At 41.8% G+C, this 18,005-nt stretch overlaps 1 protein-coding gene and 1 pseudogene across 1 annotated transcript in view; one reads left to right on the top strand and one right to left on the bottom strand.

Moving 5' to 3' along the window:
- CASP10 (caspase 10) overlaps positions 1 to 18,005 on the top strand; it is a 95,826-nt gene that overhangs the window by 74,915 nt on the left and 2,906 nt on the right. The window lies entirely within an intron of this gene.
- LOC125172186 (40S ribosomal protein S27-like) lies at positions 2,556 to 2,907 on the bottom strand (annotated as a pseudogene).

Below are 18,005 nucleotides of genomic sequence, written 5' to 3'. Positions count from 1 at the left end.
TAAGGAGTCAAGGGCTATGTAGTTATCCAACACTACTTGGGCCAAGGAACTGAGACTGATCTGTTGTGCTTTGAAAGCTGAAGTAGTGCCGTTGATGACCTCAGGTGGTACCTGACCCTTTCTGATTGAAGGACTCTGACAGTAGAAATAATCACCTGGAGTTGGTAATCCCTCCTGGTAAATCTCCTGAGTAACCAGAGTCTGCCTGGTTTTGGAGTTCCCATCCTAGTTGGTGTAGTATGATATGTCTAGCCTGGGTTGGGGGAGGCTGTTTGACTATTTATAAGTGTCTTATTATGAAATGCATGCTTCGTTGCTAGGAGGAAGGCAGGTGAAGGCCTGATATTTACTAAAGAAATAACATTCCAAAGGGGTACAGAAAGTGCTGTGAGTGGGCAGAGTCCTTGAATAGAATTGAAAAGTCTGTGTAAGTTGGGGCATGTGTAGAGGAGAAGGCCTTCACTACTGAGGTCAAAAATAGTCCCAGTGGTGGATCCCAGGTCTCTTTGCCAAGATGTTCCTAATGTCCCATTTCTGACAAGTTGACACCTAGGGAGGCATTTTGCGCTTTCAGTGTCAGATTCAATTGCAGCAATACTTTGGGTTCAGAGTAATATGGTAGGAGTACCTGAGGTAACAGAAAGGTCCATATTTAGAGAAATGCCCATTTGTAGTATTTAGCAGCATAGCAGTCAGATGCTTATCTATGTGGTCAGGTGGTGGGTGACACATCCAGCAATTTGTCAAACGTAGGACAGGGAAAACTTCCTGGGATGAGCATGGCAATAAATTTGGTGATGTGGAAGTCACACAAGCTACTCTGTGGCAGAGGAGAGAGGTTAGATTTTCATCTCTCCCTTCTGCATAACCAAGCTCATAGGTCCAAAGGGGCTCATATCCTATCAGTTGGAGGGACTTCTCACTGACTATGAAGCAGGCAGTCTGTTCTGTACCATGAGCAAAGATGACACCATTTACCCATCCCCCAAATGAATCCCAAATCTTCTGGTTTGGATCCTCTTGTGACTCAACAAAAATTTCTATTCTATATACAATACTCATCCCATGGGGCTACTGGGGGCAAAGTGGCGGGGCCAACTTAAGGAAAATATTGGGTTAAAAATGATAGGTTAATGGCGATTCTCTTCAAAGACCTTGTAGACAAAGACCCATGCTTTGTACCCTGGAGGGTAAATGAAGAAGGGGCTACTGACTCCCACTCCTTGTTTAATTTCTCTTCCAAATTCCCATCTATGTGAGTCTTCAGAAAGGGGTTGAAGGGAATAGAAGGACCTTGCACTGTTCCTCACAGAGACCAAAAGTGTAAAATTAGAGGAAAGGGCTAAACAGCCTGATCAAACATATGGTGCAAATAACAAGTGCCCTTTCAGGAAATTGCTGCCCTGAGGCCCAGACTTCTCCCCTGCTCATCCCTCACCATAGTACAGCCTGGGGTTATCTTACCCCCTCCTACCAGCTGCTTAAGCCTGTCCTTTAATTGTCCATTAAAATGCTCAATCAGCCCTGTCACTTGGAGATGATATGGGGGCTTGGAAGCTCCATTATATGCCACATGATATGTGGCTTTGGGCTGTTATTAGATTCAGTGTGCTCAGGAAACCTAAGGAAGAAACAAATGTGGGCTTGTAGGTCCTGGATAGTGTGGCCTGAGTCAATGGAATACATGGGGATGTCTAGGCCAAATCCAGAGAGTGTCAACTGCAGTCAGGATCCAGCAAAACCCTCTGGATGAGATGAGAGGTTCAATATGATTTACCTGCAACATCTGACCCATTGGCTCAGGAATATGTCTCTGGGCAGGGTTTTTTGCCTTGTCTGTGATATGGCAGTCAGGACAGCTTTTCTATGCAGTTTCAAAGTCTTCTGAACACAGTCCATGTGTGTAGTCTTAGTCTAGTGTGAATTCCCATGGGCCACCCTCTCATGGATCCAGAATCCACAACATCTGCTTGTTCTGGGGTAAAGGGCATTTTAGTTCCTGTGTTTAGTTGACAAGCATGGTTTGCCCATTGGTTTATGTTTCTCATTGTCAGGTTAGGAGGTGTTCTGGTGAACATCTATGTGGGTAACAAAAAGCATATTAAGAGCAAATTGATCTTTATCCAAATGTTTTGTTTCTACAGTGGGGCTTATTTTATATACTAGTTTGAGGCTTTCCAGTGGCCTGACCAAACAGCCAGGCTGTTAGCACAGCCCATAAATCAATGAAATATAGTAGGACTCTTTCACTGAAGAGGACTAGAGAGCCATCCATACTGCATGAGGCTCTTCCCATTGTGCTGAACATTCCTTCTGCACTTGCTAAGGGACAAAATCTTTCAGGTTGGAAGTCAGGTGCACTGTCTTCTAGCCAGATAGAAGCTAACTGTAAAGGACCATCAGTGAACTAAGTCCATGCAGTTCTGAGAGGTTGGTTTTTTTTCACCATAATCAAAACTTTATTGAAAAACTGACACCAAAATAGGAGATGACTATTGTATACCTTACAAAATTAAACATAATTACATTATCTTGGTAGATTAACTGAAATTATTGAACTGATAAGGCTTTATGCAATATAACACAAATTCAAGAGGTTGTGTGATCATTAGTGTTGCTTTCTTCCAAAAGAACACCCTTCTGTGAGTCTGGCCTTTCCTTACGTTTGTTGGCACAACACTGTTGAACAGCCCACACAAAGAACCACCATCTGAGCATGGCTTAAAACTGTGGTAATCTTGTAGCAACCTGGGCATTTTACATCCATAAAATAGGAATTTGAGCTTTGAACTAGCCATTTCTTTCTATGTTTTTTCTTTTCCTCTTCCAAGGATGGGTGGAGTAAATCTCTAGCCAAAGTCATGTTGATCCTTTCGCCACCCCAGCCAGTCCCGATCTCTAAGGCGACACCCCTCCAGAGAGGTCTTTATATCTGGGCCAGTGGCTCCTCTACCAATATGCCTGGTGGGCAGAGGGGGATTCTTGAGACCATTTTATGTAGTTGTGAGGCCCCAAGTGGCCCCAAGTGGTTTTGTCCACACATGTATATACAATTTCTACTTTACTACGGATGATTCTGAGCCACCCATACCCAGCAGTTTGAGACCTCTGCTCAGACTCACAACATGATTTGGATTTCTGGTCTTAAGATTATTTCACAGCTATGGATCATATACTTAGTATCCACCAATATCCAACAACAGGCCAACAATTATCTCTCAAAGGGTGTGTAATTTTCGGCCAAATCCAGGAGCTCATGGGTCCAAAAGCCCAACAAGAGCTTATGACTTGTAGCAGTGTCCTTTTGCCATAGGCTCCAATTCACAAGTGGGGAGGTTGCTGAGATCTGTAACTCAAATGGAATATGTGGTTCTGTGTGGCCCAGATTACACCTGAGAATTTCAGTGGGGTATTAGGACTTTGTATTTACCTGAGTTAATAGTCTAACTGTGTTGCCCCATGAAGGTCAACAGGATGTTCAGTCCTTGCTGTGTGGTGTCCTTGTTTGGGCCCACCAGGAAGAGGCATTAAGAAAGCCTCCAGGAACAGGGCTTTTTCCAAATCATGGCCTACCAGTTGATGGTAGATAGCTGGGGAGTTTAGGTGGCCTTGTGCAATGACATTAAAGATACGTTGTAACTCATTTCACATGAAGGAAAAATAATCCTGATAATCAGATGGAAGGATGCTGAAAAAGGCATTTGCAATGTCAACTGTCACATAGTAAATTCCCTCAGCCTAGTCAGTAGCCTCTGTAGCAGTCACAATGTCAGGTATCATCAGTGTAAGGGCAGTGCTATGGCATTGAGTCACCTATAATCAATGGTAAGTTTCCAGGCATCCCAAGTTTTACACAAAGACAGAGTATTGAATGAAGAGTCTCACAGAGCACTTTGGCTTCCTTAAGCTCAGGCAGCCAACATTGTTTTGGGGAGACAAGTGCACTAAGTGCTGGTAGTTGGGCAGATTCATGGTCTTCTACATGCCCCAGTAAGATAGATTGCTCTAACAGTAGCAGTTCCTATCCGGATAGAGGGTGAAGATGATTGGGGATACACAGAGACAATACATCAATACCATTAATGTATTTAGTAGTGAAGGTGTAACAATGGAGGTTGGTATGGGATCAAAAGGACCATCCATAGTTGGGCTTGGACCGAGGTCTTGATGGTAGTGGCTTCAGTTCCAAATCCAGAGCACATTGTCTGTTTGGTGGTCAAATTGGTGTCAGGGGTTGGGAGACCATAGTCACCAGTGCATCAGTATCTAAAAGACCCCTGAAGTGAAATTCTTGCCCATTTTCTCATCAAACTAACCTTGCATATGGCCTCTAGTATCCCCTGAGGACAGAGAGACTTCATCTAAGCCCTAATCTTGTTTACTTTTGAAAATGGAGAGGTTTGGGTAAAAGCTTCTGGGACTCTATGATTCATCTAGGTCATCAGGAGGGATAGAATAGTCTGTATTTGCCATAGGTTGGTCAGCATGAGATCCTCGTGGTCTGTCAAGCCCCCTATGGCTTGCTGCCTGCTCATAAGTTCCTTGGTGCCTATCCATCAATTTCTTCTTTTGAGACCTAGTTATTGAGTAACCCAACTCAGAGATCTCTTAGGGAAGACCCTCACCTGATTGTCCAGATCATTTTTGCCTTTCTTTCTGTTGATCAAGTTGTGCTATTTTGGTAGTAGCTGCTTTTTCCATGCCTGAGAATTTGTCAGTTATGATCTGAATTGTGTCTCAGATCAATTCACCTGACCTCATGAGGAGGTTAAATTGGGTTTGGAAACCAGCAGGAGAGGCACTAACAAACCCAGAATTCTGAGTATGGTTAACAGTGTTGTCATCTGCTATTAAAAATTCCTCATTGTACATCCAAGGAACCATCAGGATAGGAACCACTGCTTGGGTTTGGAGTGAGGCATGGGCCTCCAGCTGCCACAGCAGCTGCCACAGATGTTGGGCAGGGATCTCCTCTGACACTGCCACTATGGCAAATAATCTGTCACTGCTGGTGTGTGAATTGGGCTATGTCCCTGCTAGTTTTCTGGTTGGCTGCTCCTTTCTCAGACCTTTGGCCAAACAGCAGGTTTTTCTTTTTGCTGTTGTTGTTTCTCTTTATTTTGTTCTATATAAAAAATGTTCATTGATGGTTCTATATTTGTAGCCCTGTCCAGTTCTCAGTCTGGCATATATGGGAGATAAAAGAAAACTTACGGGATAAAGCACAGAGTGTCCTTTTTCAAACCTCGAGATCTCTCCCTAGTCTGCTACTTTTTTTGTACCTCTGAGAGTCATTGTGTAATTGCTGAATTATCCTCAGGGTATTTGGCTACACTTGGGGAACAGCAGGGAAGAGTGAACCTATGCAATTGTGTCTCAGAATTCAAAGTTCCTCCTCATTTTAACCAAGAAAAAATTCAAACTGAATCACATTACAAGGGCTAGGATTTTTTTCTGTGTCCATCTCTGCTTTATACCAGAATAGTATCTGGCTTATAATAAAACCTTCTTCCCCCACATAATAACAAATAATATATATATATATATATATTTCCCCTACCCAATGAATGAATGTCTTAACTGGAACCTTGGAAGAAAAATAAGACACTGAATGAAAAAAAAAGCATATCATCACATACTCATTAAATATTTGAACTGCAGGTATATTTTCTTATTTTATTTTAGAGAGAGAGAGAGAGCACGAGTGGGGGGGGGGCAAGAGAGAGAGAGAGAGAGAGAGAAAGAGAGAGAGAGAGAGAAAGAGAGAATTAAACAGGCTCCATGCTCTGTGAGAGCCCGACACAGGACTCGATCCTACAATCCTGAGATCATGACCTGAGCTGAAGTCAGGAGTCAGACACTCAACCTACTGAGCCACCCAGGTGCCCCTGGACTGAAAGTATTCATAATGATTGCCTAGTCTAACTCCCTAACTCCCTTATTTGGGAATGTGGACATTAGACTGAGAACTGAATTGTGCAACACAGACTCAAGATGGGGTACCTCACTTTCTGGCCTGTGCTCTCTCCACTTTGCATCATGGCCTATCCTGCTGCCATGGCATAGAAAAAGGTGTGTCTCATTTACTTCTTGGGTCCTCACTTTCTTCACATTGATTTGCTGGGTCTGCTTTGCTTGTGGAAATTTCAGAGGATGTGTTCATAGGGTATGCTAGCCAAATGTTCTTTATTTGACTTTCATTATATTTTTGGAGTAGTTTCTTGGCAAGAACACATCCCAGAAAGAAACACCTGCATTTGCCCTCTGGTAAGGTTTATTTAGGATTGTAAGAAGGAACTGATTTATTCTAGAATTTCCTAGGCTGGTAGCCTCTGGGACATCCAGAAGATACTTTTCCTTGAACTGAATATGTATAAATTACACGTTGCTCTTGATATCAACTGAGAATCCAGTTGAGTTCTTGTAGTTTTCAGGTTGAAGGTCCTTCCTTCTGGCTCTGTCCTTTGCCCTCAGCTCCACTTTCCCCCAGGGGTTGCTGGATTTCTCAGAATTCCCTTGCACAATAAATTAATGAATAACAGCCTCAATTTTTAAGGTCTAGATACCCTACTTTCTTAGTCATGGTAATTACTTTTCTCTTTTTCCCCACTATTTAAATAATTAACAAGATAAAGACAAATATCCAGAACAACGGGTTCAATTAATTTGTTAGAGTGGCTCACAGAACTTAGGGAAACACCTATTTATGTTTACCAGTTTATTAAAGAATATGATAAAGAATACATATGAACAGCCAGATGAAGAGATATATAGGGTGAGGTCTGGGAGGGTCCCAAGCACAAGAGCTTCTGTCCCCATGACATTGGGATGCATCACCCTCCTGGTGTGGATGTGTTTGCCAGCCTGGAAGTTCCCAGAACCTCACTACTGGGATTTTATGGAGTCTTCCTCATGGCATGATCAATTGTTAACTCCATTTCCAGTCCCTCTCCCCTTTCTGGAGGATGGGGGAGGGGGTGAGACTAAAAACTCCAAGCTTCTAATCATGGCTTGGTCTTTCTGGGGATAAGCCCCCACCCAGCAGCCCACCCAGAGTCACCTCATCAGAACAAAAGATGCTCCTAGTGCTCATAGCACTTAGGGATCTCTAAGGTTTTAGGACCTCTGTGCCAGGAACCGGGGCAGAGACCAACATATATGTTTTCTAGTACCTCACAGATGGGGACATGGCTGACTGAGGTGGCTGTGACAATGATCACAAGTGGCAACATTATCAGCTTAGGTTTTCAGCTTGAGTGAATCTGTCCGTTAATAGTCACCTCAAGGAAAGATGCAAATTTTCCCTCAGAAGATCATGTGAAGGTTTTTCACTTTAGAGCTATGGCATCAAATGGGGCTGGGCTGCAGAGGAGATGCCAGCCTGTTTTCTGGTGACTGCCCTGTGTGTAACACCCCTTCCTGTTATCAACGCATCTTGGAGATTGCTCCACATCCTAACATTTCTTCCCCTGTTCGCTGGCCTGCCTTCGTGCTGCTGAGCAGAGGCTCTTAATTATTTTTTTTTAAGTTTGTTTATTTATTTGTTTATTTATTTACTGCAAGTGGAGGAGGGGCAGAGAGAGAGGGAGAGAGAATCCCAGGCAGGCTCTGCACTGGCAGTTCAGGGCCCAATGCAAGGCTCGAGCTCACGAACCATGAGACCATGACCCAAACTGAAGTCAGACACTTAACTGACTGAGCCACCCAGGTGCCCCTGGAAGCTCTTAATTCTAAAACATCCTAACCTATCAGGTTTTGCCTTGTGCTCAGTACTTTTAGGTCCTATAAGAGCCTTCGTTTACTTCAGTATCAGGAAGATATTCTCTTAGGGTTTCTTATAAAAGCTTTATTGCTTTCCCTTTCATATTTAGATTTATGATCCATGTGGGTGTGAGTTTTCTGTAGGTAAGAGATAAAGGCTCATTTTATTTTTATACAGCTGGATCTAGTTGATCTGTCATTATTTAATATAAAGATTATCCTTTTTTCAATTTACTGCAGTGTCATCTTTATCCATTAATTAGGGATCATAAATCTGTGAGAACTTTTTTTTTTAAGTAATAGACTTTTTTTTAAGGAACAGTTTTAGGTTTATAAAAAAATAGAGCAGAAAGTACAGAGTGTCTATATATCTCTTCCCAGACTTTCTCTCTCCACACACTTTCCTCTATTACTAACATCTTGTCTTAGTGTGGTACATTTGTTTACAATTGATGAACCAATATTGACATATTAATTTTTTTGATTGTTTAAATTTATTTTTAATGTTTATTTCTGAGAAAGAGAGAGGGAAAGAGCATGAGTGGGGGAGGAGCAGAGAGAGAGGGAGACACAGAATTCAAAGCAGGCTCCAGGCTCTGAGCTGGAGAGTCAGATGCAGGGTGGGAACTCAGAACTGTGAGACCATGACCTGAGCTGAAGTTGGATGCTTAACTGACTGAGTCACCCAGGTGCCCCTATTACTAACTAATGTCCATACTTTACGTTAGGATTTAGTCTTTGCAGTTATTGTGCACTTCTATTGGTTTTGTCAAATACAAAATGTCATGCATCCACTATCACAGTATCATATAGAATAGTTTCACTGCCATAAAAATCCCCTGTGCTCCACCTACTCATCCTCCTTTCCTCAAGTTCTAGCAAACACTGATCTTTTTACACCACCCCACCACCCCACCACCCCAAAAACTAGTGTTTATTTTACTGATTGGCCTGAACTCACTGGCCTACCGATAGGAACTGCCTTTATTTTTCTTGTATCACTTTATTTATTTATTTATTTATTTAGAGAGCATGTGAGTGGGGGGAGGGATAGAGAGGGAGAGACAGAATCCCAAGCAGGCCCTGTGCTGCCAGTGCAGAGCCCAATGTGGGGCTTGAACCCATGAACTGTGACATCATGACCTGAGTCAAAGTCAAGAGCTGGATGTTTAACCGACTGAACCACCCAGGCACCCCAATTTATTTATTTATTTTTAATTGAAGTATAGTTGACACACAATGTTACCATCTTCTCTTCTACATTACTTTCAGTGATGATATGAGACATCTCCTGTGACAACCCTGACTAAACATTGGGCAGATCCCACAGTTTTTGGTTCTCTTTTGGTTAGAAGAAAGATATTATTTAGTAATTATGACCCATTTTCACCTACTAAAAATTTAGTTCAGATATTCTAAAATTTCCATCTCAACAGAAGTCAAAGGATCTCCATTACCTTTAGCTCAAGGGTGAGTCCTGGCTAGGGGACCTTCAGTAGGGGAAGGGACTTTTTTCTTTGTCATTTCAGTCTCCACCCACTCCATAGTTTCTGGCACCCCCAAAGTGGTGCAGGGGGACAAGGGAAAGAGGCAAAACTCATTCTACTTAACTGTAGATCTCTCTTGGCAGTTAATGTCTACTGTCATAACAGGTATCCAAGTTCTGACACATCACACACAGATGTGTGGGGGAATTCCAACTTTCCACAGTTACAGTGGAGTTTTTGAGTTAATACAGAATCCTGCTCATCACAATCAAGCTCCTAGCCATAGGAATGATCTCCACAATATCAAGGATCTGACAACCAGTTATTCTGGGTGGGACCCAGCCAGAGATTTTGAGCCAGGCAACTTTTGTCCAATAAGAAAATCCTGAATTGTACCTTATTTCCTTCCTAGCTTCCCTCTGCTGAATAGTGGTAACATCAATAATTTTCTTACCTTCTTCATGTTCCAAGTCAGATGCAGGCAGCAGTCTGCATGTTCCTACTGCTCCCAAATACCAGGGATTGCAAGTGAGACTCTTTCAAGAACTTCCTCAAAGCATTCCACTTCAACGGACTTACCATAATGGTCCTCTGAGCGTCTGTGGTTCATCAAGCCTTCTGTTAGGAAGTACAGTGCAAGTCTCATCTTCTTTCAAGCACCCTGATCAATTTAAGTGTCTAATAAAAAATTGAACTTTGCCCCAAAAGAGGGCTGACTTTTGCCTTTGGCCTCTGGGAGGTAATCTCTGTGACTTGGAATGTCCTTTTCTTCCCTGGGGGAGTTGGACTATGCCAGAAAGTTTAAAGATGTGATTTATGGTGGGGGCTTTGGGTATCAGCTCAATCTCCCAGAAGGACTGGAGAGGCAGGCAGGCTGATGGCCACAGATTCCCAGTAAAGACTCTGCACACCAAGGCTCAGATTAACTTCCCTCAATGGCAGTATTAAGTGCATTAGTGTCACATCTCATCGCAGAGAGGAGTTAATGTTCTCCATGACTCCATGGGGAGGAGACAACTAAAAAGTCAGCTTTTGGAATCCTTCTGGCCTCTGCCCCATCTGTCTCTTCCCTTGGCTAATTTTAATCTGTATCCTTTATAAGATACACACAATCACAACCATGTAATAATACCACAACCATGAATATAACAGCTTTCAATGATCAAACCTGAGGGCATTTTGGGGAACTCCCCTAAAGGTACAATTGCATCAGAAGTGAGGGTGGTTTGTGGACAGTTCCTTAACTCTGTTGTGGTCCCCCCACTCCCCACACCACCAAGCCATTGACTCCACTTTCTGTGGATACTGATTGGATGTTCCATAAATTTAACTCAATTCTGACACTACTTACCTGAAGATTAGGGTCAGATCCCACAGGTTAAGGGCTCAGTTCCACAAGACTGCTCCTCCCACCTTCTACTTCAGTTGCCAATAGCAAGTTCAAGTTGTTACCTGTACTTCTGACTGACTGGTTATAAACTGGAGGTTCTCACAGTCCCTTCTTTAGGTCCAACTGACTTGTTAGAGGAGCTTACAAAACCCAGAGAAACATTTTACTTACTAGATTGCCAGTTTATTACAGAGGATATTAAAGGAAATAAATGAACACCAAATAAAGAGATACACAAGGTGAGGTCCAGAAGGATCTTAAACACCAGGACTTCTGTGTCCATGGAATTTAGGGCCTGACATATGGATGCATCTTCACTAACCTGGCAGTTCTTCAAACCCCTTCTTTTTCGGGTTTTTATGGAAGCTCCATTATATAAGTATGAATGATTAGATTATTGGCCTTTGGTGATTAATTCAAAATTCAACCTCTCCCTCCTCCCCAGAGGTCAAGAGGTGGGACTCCAACTCCAACTCTCTATTCATGGTTGGTTCCCCTGTCAACCAGCTCCCCCATTCTTAGGGGATTTCCAAAAGTCATCTCATTAACTAAACTCAGTTGTGGTTGAAAGGGGTTTGTTACGAATAACAAGACATCCATTTCACCATTATGGCTCTGAAGCAATTTCAGAACAAATGAAAAAAGACCAAATGTTATAACAAAAGAAGCTCTAATCATTGTTATCAGAACTTCCAAATGTTTTGGGTGCTGTGAGCCAGGAAGAGTGAATGAAGACCAAACCAAATATTTATTATAAATCATAACATCATAGTAACTTTACACTAGGTATTTTTCCCCATCTCCTTCCTTACTAGGACACCGTGGACAAGTGCAAGTCCTTTCTCTCCCACTGGACCCCCTCTTACCTATGCTTCAGTTGTCCTTTGTTAACCTTAAAAACAAAACTGTTATTTTACCAGCAAAAGATGGGTTTATTCAAGAATAGAGAAGTGCAATCCAGAAAAAGCAAGCTATAACAAAACCATAGGCAAGTCTGCAGAACAAAGGAGAGAAACACTCTTTCATGGAGGAAAGGGGGGAAGTTGGGAGGGTCTTTATAAACAAAGAGCCCATTGCAGTAAATTAGGAATTAGGAGTACAGTGGCTTCTCATTGACTGGGCTGTTGCTGGGGAAGGAGGAAAGCCTTCCTTTCTCCTGCTGTGGTGGTAAAGTAATATCCATGTGCAAGATCTTTCTCTACTTGTTGGATTTGCAGTTAACAATGTGTAGTAGGGGGTGAGAGCTCTCCCAACCTGCTGACTCCATTCTTTTTTTTTTTTTTAAGATTCCTAAGTTTCATGAGATTAAAAAAAATTTTTTTTTAACATTTATTCATTTTTTTGAGAAACAGAGCGTGAGCAGGGGAGGGACAGAGAAAGGGGGAGACACAGAATCTGAAGCAGGCTCCAGGCTCTGAGCTGTCAGCACAGAACCGAACTCGGGGCTTGAACCCATGAACCATGAGATCATGAACTGAGCCAAAACTGAACGCTTAACCTACTGATCCACCCAGGCGCCCCCTGACTCCATTCAGAATGAGGTTCCCTTTTGTTAATTTTCACACCTTCTGCTCTGATTTTCTCTCAAGGAACTTCATCTTCTGCTCCTGTAGACTATGCAGAATGGGATTGAAAATGTCAGAAAAGCAGTGTGGCTGTTTTAAGGGTAACTGCAATTTGTTTTAATAAGGTATGGTAAGACATGCAGATATGGAAATGACTGTCTTGAGGAGAGAATTTATATTCATGGATCCCAAGAGGAGTGGCACACTATTTGGGTCCACATGGAAAAGCACCAGCTTGGTCAGGAGGCAGAGGGAGTGAGGGGGAAATGCAGGCATATTGTGATTTCTTAGGCAAGGAGTGGGTGAGATAGGGTAATCAGGCTTAGGATGAATTTGTTTCCATAATTTCAGTGAGCCCTGGGATATAAGGGGCTGTCCCTAGTCATTTGGTACCTGGCCTAGAGTATTAGGGCAGGGGAATAGTGGCCTGGAGTAAGAGATCTCTTAAAAGAGGTGGTTGGGGATATGGACTCCGGATTAATTGATTTGCATATGAAAGACTTGCTCACAGGCAGCTCGTTTGCTCTCTCTAGGAATTAACTAGCTCTGGGAGTGGCAGTCTTTCCAGGATCAGCAAGGCTTCAAAATGTCAAAGCATCAAAAGTACAAAATAAAAGACATGACTAATACGTTGTCTTTTCCTATTACTATGAGGATGTGTTTAGCATATCCTCTATTATTTGGAGATACAACTGTCCTGACTTGTGGATATTTTGCTGAAAGTCTGAACTATCAGGAAAATTTCATTTACTGCCCTTGCACAAAGAAAGAGGAAACAACAGGCCTGGCCATGATACTTTGCATCTCCTCTGATCTGTCCTTGGGGTCTTTCTTGACACTGTAGAGAAGGAAAAACTTTTCCCCTTTACCACCCCTACCTTCTCTGAGTCCCTGAAAACTAGACCAATAAAAGACAGATGAAAAAGAGGAAAAACAGTTTATTAATGCATCAGAGCACACCAAGTGGGAGAAATCTCTGTGATGGGTAACTCAAAAAGGTTAAAACTTGGGCTTTTATAGCATCTCAGCAAAGAATATTATGTACAGAAGTGATAAAACAAAGGCAAAGGCTTTTAGGCTTCTAAGAGCAGCAAACTGGGAAGGTAACTCTATGGAGCAAACTAAGTTGGTGCCAACTTTCCTTCTTTTTCTTGGTCATAAAAATTCCCGTTTTCATTTCTCAAAAGTTTCTACTTTTATTCAGATAAGGGATGCTCCAGAAGGCTTCTTTCTTCATCTGTTGATTCTCATTTGCCTCTAACACAAAATAATCCTTATGCCAAACGGACATATTTTGGGGTGGCATGTTCTGATCTCCTATATGTTGTGTCAAATGAGAAGTGACTCATTTTCTCAGAAACCAGAAGTTTGTAAAACACTATGGTAAATCACAAAAGAATTAATTTTATAACCTAGCTTCTATGTCTACTCATGACCTTTTCTTTTTATTTTCTAACACAGTTAACTGTCACTGGGTGTTTATCCAATGTTTGTTTAATAATGAGTGAATATGAATGTTACCAACACCTCTAATATGTTATGTAGAATGAATATTATCAGGACTCTTTCATTTAATCTCCTTCTGAATACCTTTAGAGAAAAGAAAAAGTCTAAAAGAAAAAATAACACGCCGAACCCTAGTGGCAGAAGACCCATTTCTAAAATCTAGCCCTTTTGCTCACAAACTGCCACTGATTGTGAGTGAATCAAACAGCCACAGCTCCCAGGGTCAGCCTCAGGGTCAACACGGCATTTTTACTCTTCAGCATTGTTGTTCTAAGAAGCCAAAATGGGCTTCAGAGTTCTTAAGAACTCTGACTTAAACGCACATTGTCCCAAGCGGTATTAAACTTTAGCCTAGATGCATAGAGTGGTAATAGAGGATTGAGGTGGTTCATAAAGTACTGATATGAAGAGAGCTACAAGATGGGTTTAGGTGAAAAAATTGTAGAACACATAAACGTTTATACAAATATGCAAATCATTTGTGCACAAATTAAAGTTAAGGTAAATATATGTTTACTTTTGGTTTTGTATAGAATATCCCAAGAAAGATAAATAAGAACTACATTAACCCTCCTAACACAGCACACAGATAACACAGAGTTATCATTCTGGTTGAATGTCTGTTGAGAGCAGGATTTGGTAGGAACAGACTATGGACTCTGAGCCTGAGACAATACCTCTGGGGGAAGAAAGAGTGTCCTGTGTGGGGGAAGATACCAAACACACACTTTGCTTTCTTGACAGTCTCACCTGGGGCTTGCCTATGCCTGCACAGTAGCTGTCCTACTGAGGATGTGTATATTTTTATTATTTTCACTAATAGTTTTGAGGGAAAAAAAATAATTGCCCATTTAGAAAAAATGAATGCTTTGCAGTTGTTACTATTACAGATGTTCTTGAAATCCTTCTATATTGGGAACAAATAAAATGAATGTCCTTTGTGGAAAGTGAGAAATGACTTCTTTTAAAATAGAGAAAATATATGTTTTGGAGAACAATTCACCCATCTATTTTAAGAAGCAGTCGCTAGGGCTGTATGTAGATGCAGGAGCTGTGTAGGCCCAGCTCAGTCACTGCATCTTTCTGAGAGCTTCAGTTTCCTAAATGTTTTTGTAACTCCTGCTCTGCCTGCCTTGGACCAAAAAATGTGGTTACCGACAAGGATCAAATGAGATAAAGTAAGAAAAATGCTTTAAATTAAAGAAATTTAAATTTAAATTTAAGGAAACTGCATTGTGCCTAAAGAATATATTGTTATGTCATTAAAAGCGGCTCTTGGATTGTGGTGATGGTTGTACCGCTATGTGAATGTACCTAATGCCACTGAACTGTACACTTAAAAATGGTTAGGATGGTAAATTTTATGTTACACATATTTTACCATAATAATTTTTAAAAATTTTTTTTAAGTTCTTTTTTTTTTAAATTTTTTTTTAACGTTTATTTATTTTTGAGACAGAGGGAGACAGAGCATGAGTGGGGAGAGGTCAGAGAGAGAGGGAGACACACAATCGGAAGCAGGCTCCAGGATCTGAGCCGTCAGCCCAGAGCCTGACACGGGGCTTGAACCCACAAACCATGAGATCATGACCTGAGCCGAAGTTGGTCGCTTAACCGACTGAACCACCCAGGTGCCCCACCATAATAATTTTTTTTAAATGGCTCTTGACATTTGTCTGTAGGGTTTGAGGTGCTGCATTTCTTGGGAAGCAAGACAAGGACCCTCACCTTGTCTAGGCTCAGGCCTTCAAGAAAATATAGAAAAAGTTAGGTTGATGACATAAATATTGGCCCAACATTGACCTCAGTTTCCTCCTTTCTAGATCAGTGGTACGTATTCCTCTCTGCAGTAGTTTCTTTTAGAAAGTAGAGGGGGCAGGTATTGGTAACCAGCAAGTTGCAGAATATACATATTGAAATCAGTGACTATAAACTCTTCCGTCTGCCCATGGCTGTCTAATCATCTCAATATTGAAACAAAAATCAAAAGACTTAAAATCCCCACTGTTAAAAACTTTTAGATAGCTAGTTTTAGATAGCTAGTTTTAGTTTTAGATAGCTCGTTGAAGGGAATGAAATAAATTGATTGGAATGCAATCTCTTTTCCTTTCTCTTACCACTCCCTAAAAGGAGTCTAGGGCCAGAGCCAAGGCTGGCTGCCAGAGCCAAAAAGGGCTAAGAGGTGGGGTGCCTGGGTAGCTCAATTGGTTAAGCCTCAGACTTCGGCTCAAATCATGATCTCACAGGTTTGTGGGTTTGGGCCCACGTTGTGCTCTGTGCTGACAGACGGCTCAGAGCCTGGAGCCTACTTCAGATTCTGTCTCTATCTCTCTCTGCTCCTCCCCTGGTCGCACTCTGTCTCTCTGTCTCTCAAAAATAAATAAAATGTAAAAAAAAAAAAGGCTAAGAGGGGTCCACAAACCAGACTGCCTGGACTGTGGGTCAGTTATATACAACTTTTTAATAAAGAATCAACAAAAAAATATGCACATTCCAGGGATTTTTGTTTCGTGGTTAGTATTTGTCTTTGACTAATGTCCTCTAGTTCAAGTCCGGATCAATGGCAAGGGTGTGCTTCAGTTACTTGAAAGGAAAGGAGGTTAATCCTTCTAGCCTTTCTTAGGAAGAGTTATAGATCCAAATTTGCTTTTAGCAGATTAGTAGACATGAGTCTGGAGTAGGCCTTCAGGTGGGAGCTGAGATTCAGGAAGGTGGGAAGCACTAAGGCAAGCTAGGCTGTCCTTACCCTGCCCTGGGTGGGGACCAGCTCCCCCAAGCCCTGCTGCAGCTGCAACATTTCCAGGTCTCCCAGCTTCCCTGGGACAAAGGACCATGCACATTACTCATTTTGATACAAATAATCACACACACACACACACACACACGTATCTCAAGACTGAAGTGAGAAACTAGGTAAAGCATGTGAATTAATAATGATCCTTATAGATCACAGTAAGAGTTTAACCAGCTTGAGGTTCACATTTCACTTGTTAGTTATTCATCTTTGTTTTTAGCAAAAGCTAAGACTGGGAGACCCTAGGATCAATACTTTACAAATGACAATGAGACCTCTTCAGTCATTCTCAGCATAGCCCCCTGGGTATTTCCAGTAACTCATCCATTTCTAACAGGCGGGGCCTGATTGCAGACAGGGGGTTGGGGGGAGGAAGATGAGCCCAAACTCTCAAGTGAGACATTCCTGAGTTTGTGTTCTGGCCCTGCCATTTGTCAGCTGATTGACACAGAATTCTTTCCTTATCTGTACTATATGTCTAATAATTCATACCCATTATACAGATGTTGTGAACTTAAGTAGCAATGGTAGGAGATGTTTGTTGACAACTGTTGAACTCTTAAATGCTTGATCTGTTTTATCCCTTGTGATTCTGCTCAGTTAGGAATTCCAAAGCTGGGGTCTGAAGATTGGTATATTTTTAAACCTCCCCAGTTAATTCTCAGATCAGTTGAGAACCATGGTTGCGTATTAATATTTAGACAATGATTAACTGCTCAGGGTCTGAGAGATTAACAGACCTCATTCCATCACCCACTAGCTGTATGCACTCGGCCAAGTCTCTCAACCCATTCAAGCCTCAGTTTCCTCATCCATAAAATGGGAGCAAAATATAGCATTCACTTTTGAGAATTGTTCAGAAGGTAAAATAAGTTAGGTGACTTATTTTAGGTTAAGTGACTAACCTAAAGTTAGGTGACTATGCCTGGCATGCACAAAATGTTTGATAAATGTTAGCTTGTGCCATTAGGCCAACTCACTTTTCTTAGGTGACTGAGAACTCAAAGCCTTTTGACCTTTGTGCATAAGTGACTCTGTTTTAGTTTAAATTTATTGCTCTTCCATCTACATTGTTCATTTCAAATTCTAAGTGTTAGGGAAGACAGACTAGTATGTTACAGTGGAAAAATCCTTGTGTTTGGTCCAACAAGATTGAGTTTGAATCTATGTATCCATTTGAGCCTCATGGGAGAACAATCCCCTCCATTGTGGTGAGAATTGGAGATAATTCATGTAAAGGGTACAACATATAGGTATTGCATTATTGCCAGCGTTTTGGTTCTAAAATGCACAAGATTTTGCAAAAGGGAAGAAAGCCCTTAAAAAAATTCAAACAGGAAACAGAGGGTGGGAAGGAGATAGAGGATGAGGAAACCCCTCATGGGGTTTGAAGCTCCGAGTCCTGGGGGACAAATCTCCATGTTACCACCACTCCGGGCTTAGGGATGGAGGAGGCACTGGTTACTAAACCTAAGAGCATGGCCAAGGAGCAAATAGTGTTG

This window comes from Prionailurus viverrinus, chromosome C1 (assembly GCF_022837055.1).
Source record: "Prionailurus viverrinus isolate Anna chromosome C1, UM_Priviv_1.0, whole genome shotgun sequence".
Taxonomy (NCBI): Eukaryota; Metazoa; Chordata; class Mammalia; order Carnivora; family Felidae; genus Prionailurus; species Prionailurus viverrinus.
The sequence above is the reverse complement of the archived record's forward strand: the minus strand, read 5'-3'. Positions and strand labels throughout refer to the sequence as shown.